Here is a 16,320-nt window from a genome sequence, read left to right as displayed (position 1 = left end):
GATAGAAAGCACAGGCATTTCTGTGTTTGCCTCAGCTTTTGAGAGTGTTTTCCTAAGCAGAAGAGCAATAGTGTTATCATTTGGTGCACACCATTCCATCCTGCTCCTACCAGACCAAGTCAGGTCACACTATCTTGCTGTGTAATGCTGTGCTGTTTTCCACTGACTTTTTGGTTGTTGATACTGGCTTTTAGGGGTGGGTGTGTGGTTTCTCTCAACACAAACATGAATACATTTTACTACCAAAATTTTCCTAGGAGTCTGGTCACTGTTAGCTGGAAATTGTTATCAGGATGCGTTTTTGCATTCCTGTTCTTGCTTTCATCTGGGGGCGCCGCCTGTAGCGTGAGCGCTCTGTGGTGCAGAGGCTGTGCTATGTAGCCGTGGGGAAATGCAGCGTCTCCCGTGCAGCCAGGGAGGCGAGGAAATCATGGCGAAGCCGGTGCCACCCACTCACGTTGTTTGCCGTGTAGCGGAGCTTCGGATCCAGCTGCCCTCGCCACCCTGACAGTGGCCCCCACAGCGTATGAACCGTTTGCTGGAGATCAGGAGTGCTCCTCCCTCTCCTTGTGCCGGTGGCTGAGGTCTGGCCGCACTCCTGCTAACAGCGTTTCCTTGATTTGAAGTCGGGGCACTGGCTGTGGGGCATGTTTTGCAGAGGATCCTCATTAAAATGTCCTTGTTGTTTTTTTAAAAAAATTTTAAACTAAATTTCTAAATGCTTTTGAAACAAACAGTATTGTTTTGTTTTGCTGATAGAACCCAGATGGCAGGAGAGAGTTTGTTTCTTTCCAACTTTTGAATCGCTGCACATGCCCTGTCACCTAGACAGAAGGGTAAAGTCAGGACAGTGTGTGGCCACAGAGCACGGTTAGGCTTGGACAAGCAGCCGAGCCAAAAAATGCCTTCTGTCTCAACACTCCTGTTCTCTGTGTGACTTCAGCGCATATCTAGTTACAGGTTTTCTTGGGTGAAAACGAATTTTTGCGCTGGAGTTAACCAGGCAAAACCAGGGCCATCCTGGCCAGTTGAGCTTGAGGACCTGTCTGCCTCACTCATCAGCAGCGCTGCTCGTTTAGGGCCCCTCGGGAGAACCTTTATCCTTGGAAAAGTAGAGAGAGGCTCAAACAGCCCCGCTGGATTTCCAGGTCCTGGGTGGTGTAACCCCTTTGACTTCTCAACCGAGGAAATTAGAGGCGGCTGTCACAGAAAGAAACTAAATGTGGAACCCCACATGCTGTGCTTGCAGCCACTTTTATTCCATTGAATGTAACACGTGATGAAAGGCAGGCATACTCTGGAAGGCACGGAGCTGACTCAGTGGCAGGAACCCTACAGTTCCGTCGGTAGAGCTAGTGACAGTTCTGGGCAAGATACCTTTTGGCCCCTTTAGTTGCCAATGGTTGAAGATGCAGGCAGTACTATCCCCTCCTGTGGTCCTACTGCAAGTGTTCTAACCTTAAAACTAAATGACCTATGAAAGGGGAAATACAAATGGCTAATAAACATCTAAAAGTATGTGCCCTTACTAATGATCAAAGAAATGTGGTTTAAAATAAAACCTATCATGAGAAAAGACTTTTTAAAATGATACTATCCAAACATCTTAACTTTTGTCATGTAAAACTAAAATCTAGTTTAGTGTTTTAGTAGGCTTTACTTTCATTAAGGGTTGGAAAGTTTAAAAAAATGACTTATTTTAAAAGAGTAATATATTACTCAATAACTTTAATGAGCCACCTGGGTTGGTTGGCTAATCAATAGATGCCAGAGATGTTAGGACTTGAAAAGACTAGAGAACTTGTATGGTTCAGCCCTTCATTCATTACTAGAGAAATCGGGGCCCTGCAGAAGTTATGTGACTTATCTAAGGCCACACGGTTGTGAAGAGCTGGCCTGCTTCAGTAGAATGTGATGTACTGTTGTTTAGGTCTTGCTGTAGATAAATAGCTTAATATGGGATTGAACTTTCTTTTTCAATACCTCGAGGCATTTGAGCTTTACTGTCTTTCTAGCTCAGCGGTTCTCAACCTGTGGGTCGAGACCCCTCCGGGGGTCGAACGACCCTTTCAGAAGGGTTACCTAAGACCATCAGAAAACACATATATAATTACATATTGTTTTTGTGATTAATCACTATGCTTTAATTATGATCAATTTGTAACAATGAAAATACATCCTGCATATCAGATATTTACATTATGATTCATAACAGTAGCAAAATTACAGTTATGAAGTAGCAACGAACATAATTTTATGGTTGGGGGTCACCACAACATGAGGAACTGTATTAAAGGGTCGCGGCATTAGGAAGGTTGAGAACCACTGCTCTAGACAGACAGTGTCATAGACCTCAAAGAACAGGAATTCCGAGTTGTTTCTTCATTCAGTCTGTCCTCCTATGACTGAGTGGCTGGACACCTCTATATACTTTTAATGAAGATAGTAATTCAGCCACAATTGAAGTCCTTTGATAGTCTTAATTAGAAACCACTTTTTGAGCAAGTACAAATAAAACTAGGGTGCTTACAGTCTAAAAGAGTTATATTTTTTTAAGTATGCAGATGAGCAATAGAGAGTAGAATAAGAATTGTAAGAGTTTATACCAGTTAAGTAATAAACAATCACCCAAATGTAAAATTGGTTCTAAAACTAGCCCATGTATAAACCGAAATGTATGTTCCCAATTGGCAGGCAGTTCTCCAAGTGGTAATTCTGGGACCTGGGCTTTTTCGGTGTGACTCTATCTTTAGCCCTCACTTTGAAAGCTGCCATCCCTTGCCGGCCGGCCGGCATGGCTCAGTGGTTGAGCGTCGACCTATGAATCAGGAGGTTACAGTTTGATTCCGGTCAGGGCACATGCCCGGGTTGTGAGCTTGATCCCCAGTAGGGGGTGTGCAGGAGGCAGCAGATCAATGATTCTCTCTCATCATTGATGTTTCTATCTCTTCCTCTCCCTTCCTCTCTGGAATCAATAAAAATATATTTAAAAAGAAAGAAAGCTGCCACCCTGACCTGCATCAGACTGAAAGATGTAGAGGGAGCATGGGTGACTGCTTATTGGAGGTTTTTATGGGTCAGGCTTGGAAGTTGCAGACATCATTTCTCCTAACATTCCATTAGGAAGATCTCATGCACAGGACCACATCTTAGTGCAGAGAGGCTGGAAAATGCAATGACTATTGAGTGAGCTCAGCCACAAATAGCTTTGATGATCCAAAGTGGAAAGACATCAGATGAGGGTGAAGTAATTCTTGAACAAATACATATATACTCAGGAATGCAGAAGCTATTAATCATTATTTCTGCTATTAACTGTACTTGTTAATTTGAAGAAAGGTATTTCTGCGAACTCATCTGAGATGGTATATGTACTTCCAGCTGTTTGTTTTTCTCAGTAGTGGGAACTCTTTCTGATCAATGGCACATGTTTGCAAGATGGCCATGAAGAACAAACCTGCTTCAACTATTGAATGCAGCCTTGGAGATGAGCACAAAAATAATGGGCTCTCCCCAAAGCCACATGCAGATATACTGCCATCAATATTCCTTATCTCCATTCAGTATTGACCAAGGCCAGTGGTCTGAGGGCCTGACTGCTAGCATTTGTCATTCCCAGGGCTGTGCAATGCACAGACCACACCACCTCCCCTCCTCTCCATTCAGGTTGACAGTGTTCTGGTTCTGCCCCTTATCACGTTTCTGCTGGATTAGCTCTCCCAACTGGGTTTCCAGCCTGTAGACTCTCACTCCATCATCATTATTACCAGCATTTTGTAAATGCAAATCTGACCGTGGCTCTCCTGTTTTAATGCCTTGCATGGTTCCTGCAGATTGCAGAATGAAGCCCAAATTCCTAGGTGGGGCCTCAAGGTCTCCCATTGAAGAGGTCCCATAGGAAGGTCCTACTTCACCCAGAATTAATGACTTTTGTTTTTCCTTGAATTTTGGCTTTTATTCTGTGTGTGTGTGTGTGTGTGTGTGTGTGTGTGTTTTGTAGTTGAATTTTGGACATGAAATTGATCTATAATAATAAAAGTGTAATATGCTAATTAGACTGGATAGCCAAATGACCTTCCGGACGTCATTCCAGACGAAGCTGCAGTGGTGGGGGCTGTAGCAGAGTCGGTTAGGGGCAATCAGGCAGGCAGGTGAGCAGTTAGGGGTGATCAGGCAGGCAGGTGAGCAGTTAGGGGTGATCAGGCAGGCACATGGTTAGGGGCAATCAGGCAGGCAGGCAGAGTGGTTAAGGGCGATCAGGCAGTGAGGTGAGCAGTTAGGAGCCAGCAGTCCTGGATTATGAGAGGGATGTCCAACTGCTGGTTTAGGCCCGATCCCTCAGGGTTCCCTGCAGAATTGGGCCTAAACCAGCAGTCGGACATCCCCCAAGGGGTCCTGGAATGCGAGAGGGTGCAGGCTGGGCTGAGGGAACCCCCTCCCCATGCACGAATTTTCGTGCACTGGGCCTCTAGTTGTTATATAATGTTCTTGTCATTCTCAAAATGAGTTGTGTGTTTTCAGGCCTGTGCACTTAGGGCGATCAGGCAGTCGGGTGAGCAGTTAGGAGCCAGCAGTCCTGGATTACGAGAGGGCCTCACTTTCCCATCTCCCTTGGTGGGAATCTTGCCTGTCTTCTTCAGGACAAGTTCAAATACCACCTTCATTAGGAAGCATCCCTCCTTTGGAATTAGTCTTTCTTAGTACTAATAATTGGATACAATTCTTAAGATAACAATTGGTACCTTCATTATAACATATCACTCTGCTAAATATAGTAATCTCATACGTGTGCCTCACTCTTACAAGATTATAAGAATTCCTCTTAATTGACTTTGAGTAAGACATAATAGATGCTCAACAATATTTATTGACTTGAATTAGAGTAAAAAAAGAATTCCATTTAAATTACTTTCTGGCATTTTCACTGGGTCTGAATTTCCTTTTTTCTGAGTAGCAGTTGCAAAATTGCTATCCATTTAGTTCTGATAATGGGAAATTACTCCCAACTTCATCACAGCGTCTACTTTGCCTAATTAAGGTTGTCATTGGAATAGAAAAAGGTTATTTTCCTGGCCCATAGGTGGGGTGTTTATCCTGGGTTGTGGCTTCCAGAGTTAGTTGCTCTAATCCAAGTGCCTATAGTATTTTGCATGTTATCTCTCTTATAGCTCTTATTACACCAAACTTAACAATGGATTTTGGTTTTGTCTGAGTGATGATTTGTTTTCTTGCCTGGCTTCCACTTTGGACCCGCACCATCTGTAAACGCTCTATGATGATGGAAATGTTTATCATCTGTGTTCTCCAGAACAATAGCCACTGGACAGAGGTAGCAGCCGAGCTTTCAAAATGTGGCTGCTGCTACTGAGGAACTGAGTATTGAATTTTAGTTCATTTTAAACTTAAATAGCTACATGCAGCCAGTGGCTACCATTATGCTGGAGAGCAGAGAGACACCGAATTCCTAGGAAAGTAACGTCTTATTAATTTTTGTCATCTTGTGCTAGGTGCTCAGTAGGCCCACAATAAATAATTGTGAAATGATGAACATTAACATTTATTGAGTGGCTGCTGAACGCAAGATGCTCGCCGGGCCATCTGCGTGTTAGCTTCATTTTCCGAAGAGCCCTCACTGAGGCAGCTCAGGCTGCCAGGCTTGGCCTCCATCCCTGCCTCCAGCCTTTACCGGGAAGGCAGGCAGCCATGGAACCCTTTAGCAAGAGGGTTGGGAGTGCTGTGAAGAGGCCTGGCAGAACCATAAAGGAGACAAAAGAATCTCAGCGGTGAACCAAACGCCTCTGAAACCTGCCCAGGCCTGAATTTCGTGATCATGCTTTTTCCTGAGCAGCCACAGAAGTTATTTAATCCTCCAGATCAGAACCTGTGAGACCCACAAACCTGGTCTGAAGGCTGCTGGCAGTGACTGGTTTTTGATGAAGGAAATGTGAGTGTCTTAGCACTGACGTGGGAGAGAGGGAAAGAGGGAGCCAGCGTGGCTTTGAATGTTCTCACCTGCGAGGAAGGAAGGGGGCCTGTGCCTGAGAGGAATGGACTTTCTGCTTATGGTTTTCATGAGAAAGCTGCTTGGCATGCCTTCCCTCTGAAGGGTTAGGGACGCCTCCACAGCACAGTGTAAGGGTCCATTTGAAATGTAGGGACAACAGCTAGAGAGAGCAAATAGAGACCCAGGTAACTTAGAGTTACTGGTGTCCCCCCAAATACTAGTAAAAAACCAGGTGTCATTACTTTTCACTTTTCTCTGAAACATTAAGAACTAGATTTTAGTGTGGAGGCCTCAGGGTCTATTTCTGTGTGCCTCAAACCCTGCACTGTGACTAGGTTTGCTTTGCTCTATGCTCCCCAAATTGTGGGGAATTTATCACTGTAAACGGCAAACACGTATCTGAGGAAGGACAATTTTGCATCTTTCTTGAGAGCCAGAGTTAAAATCTCATCACTCCTTCATCCCCACCCCCAAGGCAATATTCCTCCATCAAGCTTGAGAAACAAGGAGAAAAGACACCAGGTATTTGGGAGAAAAGGGCTGCTGACAGTGAGTGGTATGGAAGCTGGGCTACTCCCTCCATAAAACCCTCTTTTGAATTTTCATCTTCACCAGCTGTCAGAAAGTAGAACACACAGAAGAGTGCTGTGCCTTCAGGCTAAGAGGATTCATGTAGCAAAGCGGGGAAGGAGGAACCAGAGAGACCTAGAGACAGAGAAAAACCCTTGGGAGAGATCATTAAGGCTGGCAGGGAAAGGCTACGTTAATTGAGCTGAGAAGAAAGGTGAGCATCTGGGGATTCTTTTAAGAGGTTACGGAATTTTCTGCTACATGATTGCGTTAATCTTTGGTCACTACTCAAAAACGTAGTTTTACAGGAGAATAGTATCTATGAAAAAATTCATGTAAGAGAAACAGCTAGCTACAGGACAAAATAGTAATAATTGACAAAACAAAACAAAACAAAAAATAAACAAGCAAAAATAAACAAACAAAGAGAGGCAGAAGGTGGTTTTGCCAGGTCCTCATTTCCTGCTATGAGAGGAGAAGAAGCAAAATGCTGAGCTGCCTCCTGGCATGGTCCTGGCGGCTGCTTCTTCGTGTGTAGTTAATCTAGCCTCGTGCTCCTGGCAAGTCCTGTGTGGTTTGCAGTGAGCCCCGCGCTTCCCACCAGCCTCCCGCCCCCCACCGCCCCCCAGGTAGTTTTCGGGTGTGGCTGTCTCTGTACCTAAATTTCCCATCATGTGTATAAAGCAGAGATTTCTTTTCAGATATGAGCGCCCTTTTTTCAGCCCCCTGCAAAGGTCATGTGCCCCATGAGACTGTAGCTGTACTTAACACTGAGGAGATATATAAAGATCCCCTCAAACCGTTAGGTATGAATAAGACTTTTTCTCATTTTAAGATGTTTTTCCTTGGGTAATGTAACACATACAGAAAACTGCATAGAACATATATGCACATCTTTTTAAAAATATATATTTTATTGATTTTTTACAGAGAGGGAGGGAGAGGGATAGAGAGTTAGAAACATTGATGAGAGAGAAACATCGATCAGCTGCCTCCTGCACACCGCTTACTGGGGATGTGCCTGCAACCAAGGTACATGCCCTTGACCGGAATCGAACCTGGGACCTTTCAGTCCGCAGCCCGACACTCTATCCCCTGAGCCAAACTGGTTAGGGCGTATATGCACATCTTAATTGTTTTGAAGTGAACCCCAGTTTACCCATTACCCAGATTAAGAAATAGAACATTGCTGGCACTCCAGAAATTCCTTTATTGCTCTGTCCTCACCGCAATGCCCTCTTCCACCCTTGAGGAAACCATTCTCCTGACATTTAAAAAATTTTTTTTATTGATTTCAGAGAGAAAGGGAGAGGGAGAGAGAGAGAGAGAAACAACAATGATGACAGAGAATCATCCATTGACTGCCTTCTGCATGCCCCCTACGGGAGACCAAGCCTGCAACCCGGGCATATGCCCTGATTGAGAATCGAACTGTGACCTCCAGGTTCATAGATCAAGGCTCAACCACTGAGCCACACCTGCCGGGCTCCCCTGACATCTACAGTAATCATTTCTTTGCTATTCTTTATAACTTAACCACCTACAAATGGATTCCTAAACAATATAGTTTTGCCGTAAATGGAATCATCCTATAAATTAAAAGCTGAATATGCTAAGTGTCTGACCATTAGTTCCACTGTTTGACCAGTCACTATGATGCACACTGACCACTGGGAGGGGCGGGGGGCAGATGCTCCAACTGGTAGGTTAGCTTGCTACTGGGGTCCGGCAGATCAGGACTGGGCGAGATGGGCCAGACATGCCCTGGAGCCCTCCCGCGGGGCCTCCCTGGCCCCGATCATGCACCAGTGGGGTCCCTCGACCTGACCTGCACCCTCTTGCAATCCAGGACCCCTCAGGGAATGTTGGAGAGCTGGTTTCGGCCCGATCCCCATAGGCCAGGCCGAGGGACCCCACCGGTGTACGAATCTGTGCACCTGGCCTCTAGTAGTTTATATATTCTTTAGTGATTTCTTTCCTCAACATCATGTTTGTAAGAGTCATACATGCTGTTGCATGTAACTGTAGTTCCCCACTGTTTCATTGTGTTACTATATCACAATGGTGGACGGATCTGTGTGTTGTTTACAGTATGAGACTGTGGACAGCTGCTGCTCTGGTATATGCTGGTGCACACAACAGATTCTCCAGGAGAGTAGAATGGCTGCAGCATTTCGAACACTGTTAAAAAAATTTCACAGCTTTGAGATACAATTCACATACCGCTCAATTCACTTGTTTAAAGTGTACAACTGAATGGGATTTTTATTATTTATTTTTTAAATATATTTTTATTGATTTCAGAGAGGAAGAGAGAGGGAGAAAGAGATAGAAACATCAATGATGAGAGAGAATCATTGATTGGCTGCCTCCTGCACGTCCCCTACTGGGATCAAGCCTGCAGCCCAGGTATGTGCCCTTGACTGGAATTGAACCTAGGACCCTTCAGTCCACAGGCTGATGCTCTATCCACTGAGCCAAACCAGCTAAGGCCTTAATGGTTTTTAATGTAGTCTTAGAGTTGTGCAATCATCACACAATCATCAGTAGCACTTTTAAATGAATTAGTATTTTATTTATTACAAGGGTCTACATACATGTAGACCATCAGAGTAGAAGTAGATGGACATATTTATTCATCCTAGAGGTGATGCTTGGTTTCTATATGTTCTGTGGTTCTATGGCTCCCAGAAGTCTTTAGTTTAAGGCATTGATATGTAGAAATTTGCCATTAACATACATATACATACTTAAAAGATTTAGTGCTTTAATTCATCACATATTCTATAGATGGCTTTATGATAGTGTTTCTCAAATTTCCCTGGGCATCAGAATCATTTAGAAGGCTTGTTAAAACAGATTGCTAAGCACCACCCTCCAAGTTTCAGATTCGGTAGGTCGGGGTGGACCTAGAGAATTTGTTTACCTAATCAGTTTCCAAGTGATAATGATACTATTAGTCCGGGGCAGTGGATCAGCAAACCACGGCTCGCGAGCCACATGCGGCTCTTCAGCCCCTTGAGTGTGGCTCTTCCACAAAATACCACATGCAGGCGCGCACGTACAGTGCGATTGAAACTTCGTGGTCCATGCGCAGAAGTCAGTTTTCGGCCTGGGCGAGTCTATTTTGAAGAAGTGGCGTTAGAAGAAGTGAGGGTACGTTCGCTGAGGTCGACCCCTCAAATTGAGGACGTTTTTAGCAAAGGCCAGCTTAAGAGTACCCTAATTAAGTTAATAACGATGTAACTACCTATATAGTTTAAGTTTAAAAAATTTGGCTCTCAAAAGAAATTTCAATCGTTGTACTGTTGATATTTGGCTCTGTTGACTAATGAGTTTGCCGACCACTGGTCTGGGGACCATACTTTGAGAAACCTGGTAGCTGGCTGTTACATTGGAAATTAGAGAACCAAGTATGGAAGGAATTCATTCAATCATTCAGTAGATAAGAATGGGACAAAAGACACAATTTGTTGGAGGGAAAAGAGGCCAATTAGCAGACTCTTGTAATAGCTCAGAGTATGACAGTAGGAATAGAGAGTAGTGAATAAATTTTTAAAATATTATGGAAACACAGTGAAGAGGCCTTGGCAATTGATTTGACATGGAGGGTAAAGGAAAGGAAGGAGTCAAATATGACACCAAGATTTTAGTCCTGGATCAGGAAGAGAATTGGAGCACAGAGAATAAGTGGGACTGTGAGGAAAGAGTAAAATCAATCAGCATCTGAATTTCTATACTTCTTGGCTGTCTAGGAAGATTTACTCAGCCATCATTTCATGGTCAAAAGATGACTGATCCCCTAAGCCGATGGCCCCATTCCTGCAGTGATGCCCCCAGAAACTAGAAGCATATGACCATGGGAGGTTTTTCTAGACAATTGATATTGAATGCTCAGTAGGAATTTAGAGGGACTACATGAAAAAAGGGGACATATGTAACACTTTCAACAAGAAAGATTAACAAAAAAGAAGAATGATTCTGAGAACACTGAAAATTATCAAAATCCTTTTTCACATAATGCAATATCTCTCCTATCCTTCAAATTTTCTCTCTTTTAAAAAAAATCCTCACCAGAGAATGTGTGTGTGTGTGTGTGTTTAACTTAAAAAAAAATTGAGTTTAGAGAGAGAGGAAAGGTGAGGGAGAGAGAGAGAGAGAGAAAGAAAAAAGATATCTGTATGGGAGAGAAACATTGATCAACATCAATCAGTTTCCTCCCATAGGTACCCAACCAAGGATTGAACCTGCAACCCAGGGTGTGTGCCCTGATCGAGAATTGAACATACGACCCTTCAGTGTATGGGAGGACGCTCCAACTAACTGAGCCACCTGGCCAGGGTGAAGTTTTCTCTTTTAGACCAAACCACCTCTAGGAGCAACGTCTTTGGCCTTTTCACTTTATTGCATAATAAGCAGGATTAGAAGTTGAAGGGTTCTCATGTCTTTGAAGACAAGGTAGAGACTGAGCTGGGTCTTGGAATCTCCAAAATCTCAACTAACATCTGATAGTAGATTCCCAAATAAGGGGATACATCAGTAGAAGCAGTTTTTTTGCTGGTCAATGGACTGGGCCATATGGAAGCCAAAGGACTCCTTTGTCTCCATGAGAGGCTGACCTCAGTGGCCTGTGTCTGGGGAACCGGAGAGGGCTATTCTCTTTTTTCAATCAACAAATATTTATTGAGCACATACTAGGTACCCTTCGACACTATCCTAACCACTGGGAGAAAATAGTGAATAAAACCATTTGCAGAACTTATGAGGAAAGAAACAAAAATACAAATAAACATACCAAATTATGCCACATTATATTAAACTAGTGGCCCAGTGCACAAAATTTGTGCATGAGGGGGGTGTCCCTCAGCCCGGACTGCACCCTCTCCATCTGGGTCCCCTCGGGGGATGTCCAACTGCCGGCTGCCGGGCAGTTGGACATCCCTCTTATAATCTGGGACCGCTGGCTCCTAACCGCTCACCTATCTGCCTGCCTGATCTCCCCTAACCACTCTGTCTGCCGCCTGCTCACCCCCAACTGCTCCCCCCTCCACCGGCCTTCTTGCCCCCAACTGCCCCCCTGCTGGCTTGTTCGCCCCCAACTGGCTGCCCCTTGCCAGCCTGCTTGCCCCCAACTGCCCCCCGCCCCCCTGCTGGCTTGTTTGCCCCCAACTGCCCCCCCCTCCCCCCCGTCGGCCTGCTCTCCCCCAACTGCCCTCCCCTTCTGGCCTGATCTATCCTAACCGCCTCTGCCTTGGCCCCACCACCATGGCTTTGTCTGGAAGGATGTCAGGAAGGTCTCCCAGTCTAATTAGCATATTAGCCTTTTATTAGTATAGATGTGGCAAAAACATGCACTAAGCTAGAAAGAGAATGATGGAGGTGGAGGTCTGCTTTGGGTTGAATGGTCAAGGAAGACATCTTTGTGGGTGTGATCTCAAGGACAAAGAGCCTGATCTGCACAGAGAGAGGGCAACCCCTTCCCAGAAGTCAGCAAAGCACAAAGGTGTGGGATGGTAAGGAGGTGTGGAGAGGCTGGCAGTTTGGGGTTTCTGGAGCACAAAGTGCAAACCAAAATAAGATGGAAAGGTTGGCAAGGTCACATTTTGAAAGGACTTGTGTAATGTGGTGATGGTGTTTGGTTTCATCCTTTAGGAGATGGGGAACCTTTGATACACATAAACACCAGCTCTCTAAAACTGTTATTCTATCTTAATTCCTCCAGCCTTAAGCAGCCTGTCATCATTTTGATTGGGAGAAGTCTGGCTTTCTTCCCCCACCGACAAGGCTGTATGTGTGTGTGTGCGCGTGCCCGCGCACGTGTTTATACTAGTAACTTTACAATCAGCCTGGTGGTTGTTGTTTTTTTAAATAAACGTCGTTTTTTTTGTGCTACTTCCTATGAATTATGATGTTGTTATCTAATTTACCTTTTTTTTCAGTGCCCCTGACTAAATAGGTATTGCATGTTTTTTAAAATTTATTTATAGAGAGAAGAAGGGAGAGCGAGCAAAACATCGATCAGTTGCCTCCTGCAGGCACCTGACCGGGGATCAAACCCACAACCTGATTATGTGCCCTGACTGGGAATCAAACTTGCCACCTTTTGGTGTAGGAGACAATGCCCAACCAACTGAGCCACCTGGTCAGGGCTGATTTACTGGACTGCTATTCACAGCCTTAGCAATAGGGCAATAGTGAAAAGAAGAAAAGAAAAGCAGAGGGAGTGTTATATTCCAGGGACAGGGAAGAACTATCAAGGATGTGATGTAGTTACCTCTGTTGGGGAAGAGTAGAAAGATCTGGAATCCAAGCCAGGGTCTGCCATTCAATTGCTGTCTGAGCAAGCTACTTAACCTCTTTACACCTTGGTTTCCTTGTATTCAAAGTGAGGGTATAATAGTGTCATATACCACATAGAATTTTGGTGAAGATTAAATGAGAAAAGTGGATGTAAAACACTTGGTTCAGTGCATGTAGGAGGTGCTCAATAAATGTTCACTAATATCAGGTATGTCACTGATTATTAACCAAGAAACATTTATTACTGCCTAGTATAACTATACTGGGCACATGGGACATAGATGGAAAGTAGAAAAAGTAAGTTTGTATCTTTAAGAAACTTCTGATGGTTGGAGAAGTAAGAAATATACACAGCTCCAAGGCAGCATGTCTGGGATAGGGTGGTGCTGAGTAGATACCTGTACTCATAGATGCTAACGAAGTCCCAAGTGGAAAGATTTCCATGGTGTTGGATTAATCAAGGACAGTTTCATGGAGGAAGTGAACCACGGGCATGGACTTGGAAGTAGTTTAAGGTTTGGATTGCTGGAGAGGAGAATGCCTCTTGGGAAGAGATCAGAACGAGGTCTTGTGGGGAAAGCAGGGTTGTTCTAGGAGCAGGGGGAGGTGCGAAAAGAGGCCCGCATTTGGAAATCCAGGAGAAGACCATGAGGGAAAATGAGGCCGGGCTGGGAAGTTTAGGATGGTTAAAGAACTGGGAACCACTGCAAATTTTCAAATGGGAATATTATGATGTTCAATGCGTATCTTAGGAAGACCTGTTGGAGCCATCTGGGTTAGACTACAAAGAACTGTTCTGGTGTTGAGGGGTAAGGAGGGCGAACACTTGCTTGGAAATAGGGAAGGAAATGCATGAACGTGCTGTACACTCAGGAGGTATTAGTCAAGACCCATAAAGGGTCTTTTTCTCCTCTTTATGGTGTTGAAGTGACCAAGGAAAGAGGAGACTGGGATGACAGCTGTCATTCCTGCACCTCCTCTACCCGCCCCTACCCCATGGAGATCATTTAACAACAGGCAAGTACGTTGTGGCAGTGCAGCCAGGAGTTCACAGAGGGAAGTTCCCTTTCCAGACTGCTAGGGTTGTTCACCTCGCTGTGCCAGAGAGGTCAACAAAAGAGCAAGTGCGTTTTTAAATGTTGCACCCAGTAGCTCTTCACTGGGTCACCCAGCAACAGTTAGCCAGTGGCAACCGTGAGAAGGCTCCCATTCAGCATCTTGGTTATTTCTTGGTAAGTTTCTAGGTGTGAGGGTGCCTGTCTGAGGCAGGGGGACAGGTGTGGGATGGGACACCATTTTCTGTGTGACTCCGAAGCTGAACACCCAGTGGTGGTGTTGTGAGCAGAGCAGCTGATAACCTTTCCAAGCCCTCGCCCTGGGGGCTGAGGTTTTCATCACAGGCACAGTCTGAAGTGTGTGTGGAAAGCACAGAGATACCTCTTCAAGGACGGATTTGCTGGGGCCTCAGCCCCACTTGTCCAAGTCTCTCTCCTTGGACTCCTGTCTCTGGGCCGATGACCACAGCCCCCTAAGGAAATGAAAATTGGTAACTGAGTCCAACCGGAAAAAGGATGAGAACCTGGAGTTCCTGTTTTCAGATACACAGCCCTTTGTGGTGCTGGTAGAGCAGGTGGTGCAGTCTCAGTCAGGGCCCGGGAAGTACCACAGGGGTTGGAGATGTACAGCAGGGCTGTCCCCTGCTGCCTTCCATCTACATAGTGGTTTGGGCAGATACTTCCCAATGTGCTTTCCCCAAGGACCCTAAGTAATGTAAGTTTTTATGCCTTAATTCTTTTAAAATTTTTTATTGAGTTTATTGGGGTGATCTATAATAATAAAAGGCTAATATGCTAATTAGACTGGACATCATTCTGGACGTCCTTCCTGACCAAGAGGGGCCGGAGGAGGGAAGCAGCCCTGGTCCCGGGTGCCTGCAGGCAGCAGCGGGAGAGAAGCCTGGGTCCCGGGTGCCAGAGGGAAGCCGGTGCCAGCAGCGGGGGGAAGAAAGGCCTACTCTTGCATGAATTTTCGTACATGGGGCCTCTAGTTGGTTAATAAAATTATATAGGTTTCAGGTGCACAATTCTATAATATATAATCTGTTTGTATGTTCACCATCCCATTTATCCCTCCTTTACCCTCTTCTACCCCCCCCCCCCCCAACCCCATTTCCCTCTGGTAATCCCCATACTGTTGTCTGTGTCTATGAGTTTGTGTGGGTGGGGTGGATGGGGTGTTTTTTTGTGTGTGTGTTTTGTTTTGTTTTTTTGCTTAATCACATCACCTTTTTCACCCAGCCCCTTCCCCACTCTCTCTAACAGTTGCCAGCCTGTTTTCTGTATTTATGAGTCTGTTTCTATTTTGTTTGTTTGTTTATTTTACTCATTAGATTCAACACATAAGTGAAATCACATGGTATTTTTCTGTCTCTGACTGGCTTATCATGCCTTATTCTTGATTCTAGTCCCTGCTTGATGTTTTTCTCATAATATTCACAGAACCTAACATATATGTACAGTTGAACCATGAAAAATATGGGTGTGAACTGTGCAGGTCCACTTATACACAGATTTTTAAAAAAAATTTTTTTTAAATATATTTTATTGATTTTTCACAGAGAGGAAGGGAGAGGGATAGAGAGCTAGAAACATCAATCAGCTGCCTCCTGCACACCTCCCACTGGGGATGTGCCCGCAACCAAGGTACATGCCCTTGGCCGGAATTGAACCCGGGACCCTTCAGTCTGCAGGCCAATGCTCTATCCACTGAGCCAAACCGGTTAGGGCAGATTTTTTTCAATAAATACTGTAAATGTATTTTCTCTTCCTTATGATTTTAATAGTATCTTCTTTTCTCTAGCTTATTTTATTATCAGAATATAGTATATGATACATGTAACATACATGATATGTGTTAATCGTCTATTTATGTTCTTGGTAAGATTTCCAGTAAATAGTAGGCTACTAATAGTTAACTTTTAGGGGAGTCAAAAGTTATACGCAGATTTTGGACTGGGTGGGGGGTCGGTGCCTCTATCCCCTGCCTGAATTTACTTGTTCATTCCTATCTCTGGCACTTAGAGCAGTAGCTGGAACACATGAGGCCCCTCCTGCATATTGGATTAATGAATTTATTGGACAAATGAATGGCTGAATGAAGAAGCAGAGCAGATGTGTCTGCTCAGCCCATGCGGGCCCTGTGGAGGTCCTGACGACGGAGAATGTTGCATCTCCCCATCCCTGCAACCTCCCAGTCACTACCAAAGAAGAGAGGCCCTGGATTCTCTCATACTTAACTGTTTGGTGGCTCTGAAATGACACCTCTCATAGGAAAGAGAAACTATTTAGTTTTGGGGGGAAACTCTAGTTATTACAAAGGCGGCAAAAAGAATTCGCCCTGCCTTTTGGATAATTGCTAGACCTATTCCCCCACACAAGGAACAGTCT

Source organism: Myotis yumanensis, unplaced genomic scaffold, assembly GCF_028538775.1.
Source record: "Myotis yumanensis isolate MYYU_CA2020_CCGP unplaced genomic scaffold, mMyoYum1.0.hap1 SCAF_3, whole genome shotgun sequence".
NCBI lineage: Eukaryota > Metazoa > Chordata > Mammalia > Chiroptera > Vespertilionidae > Myotis > Myotis yumanensis.
Note: the sequence above shows the minus strand (reverse complement) of the source record.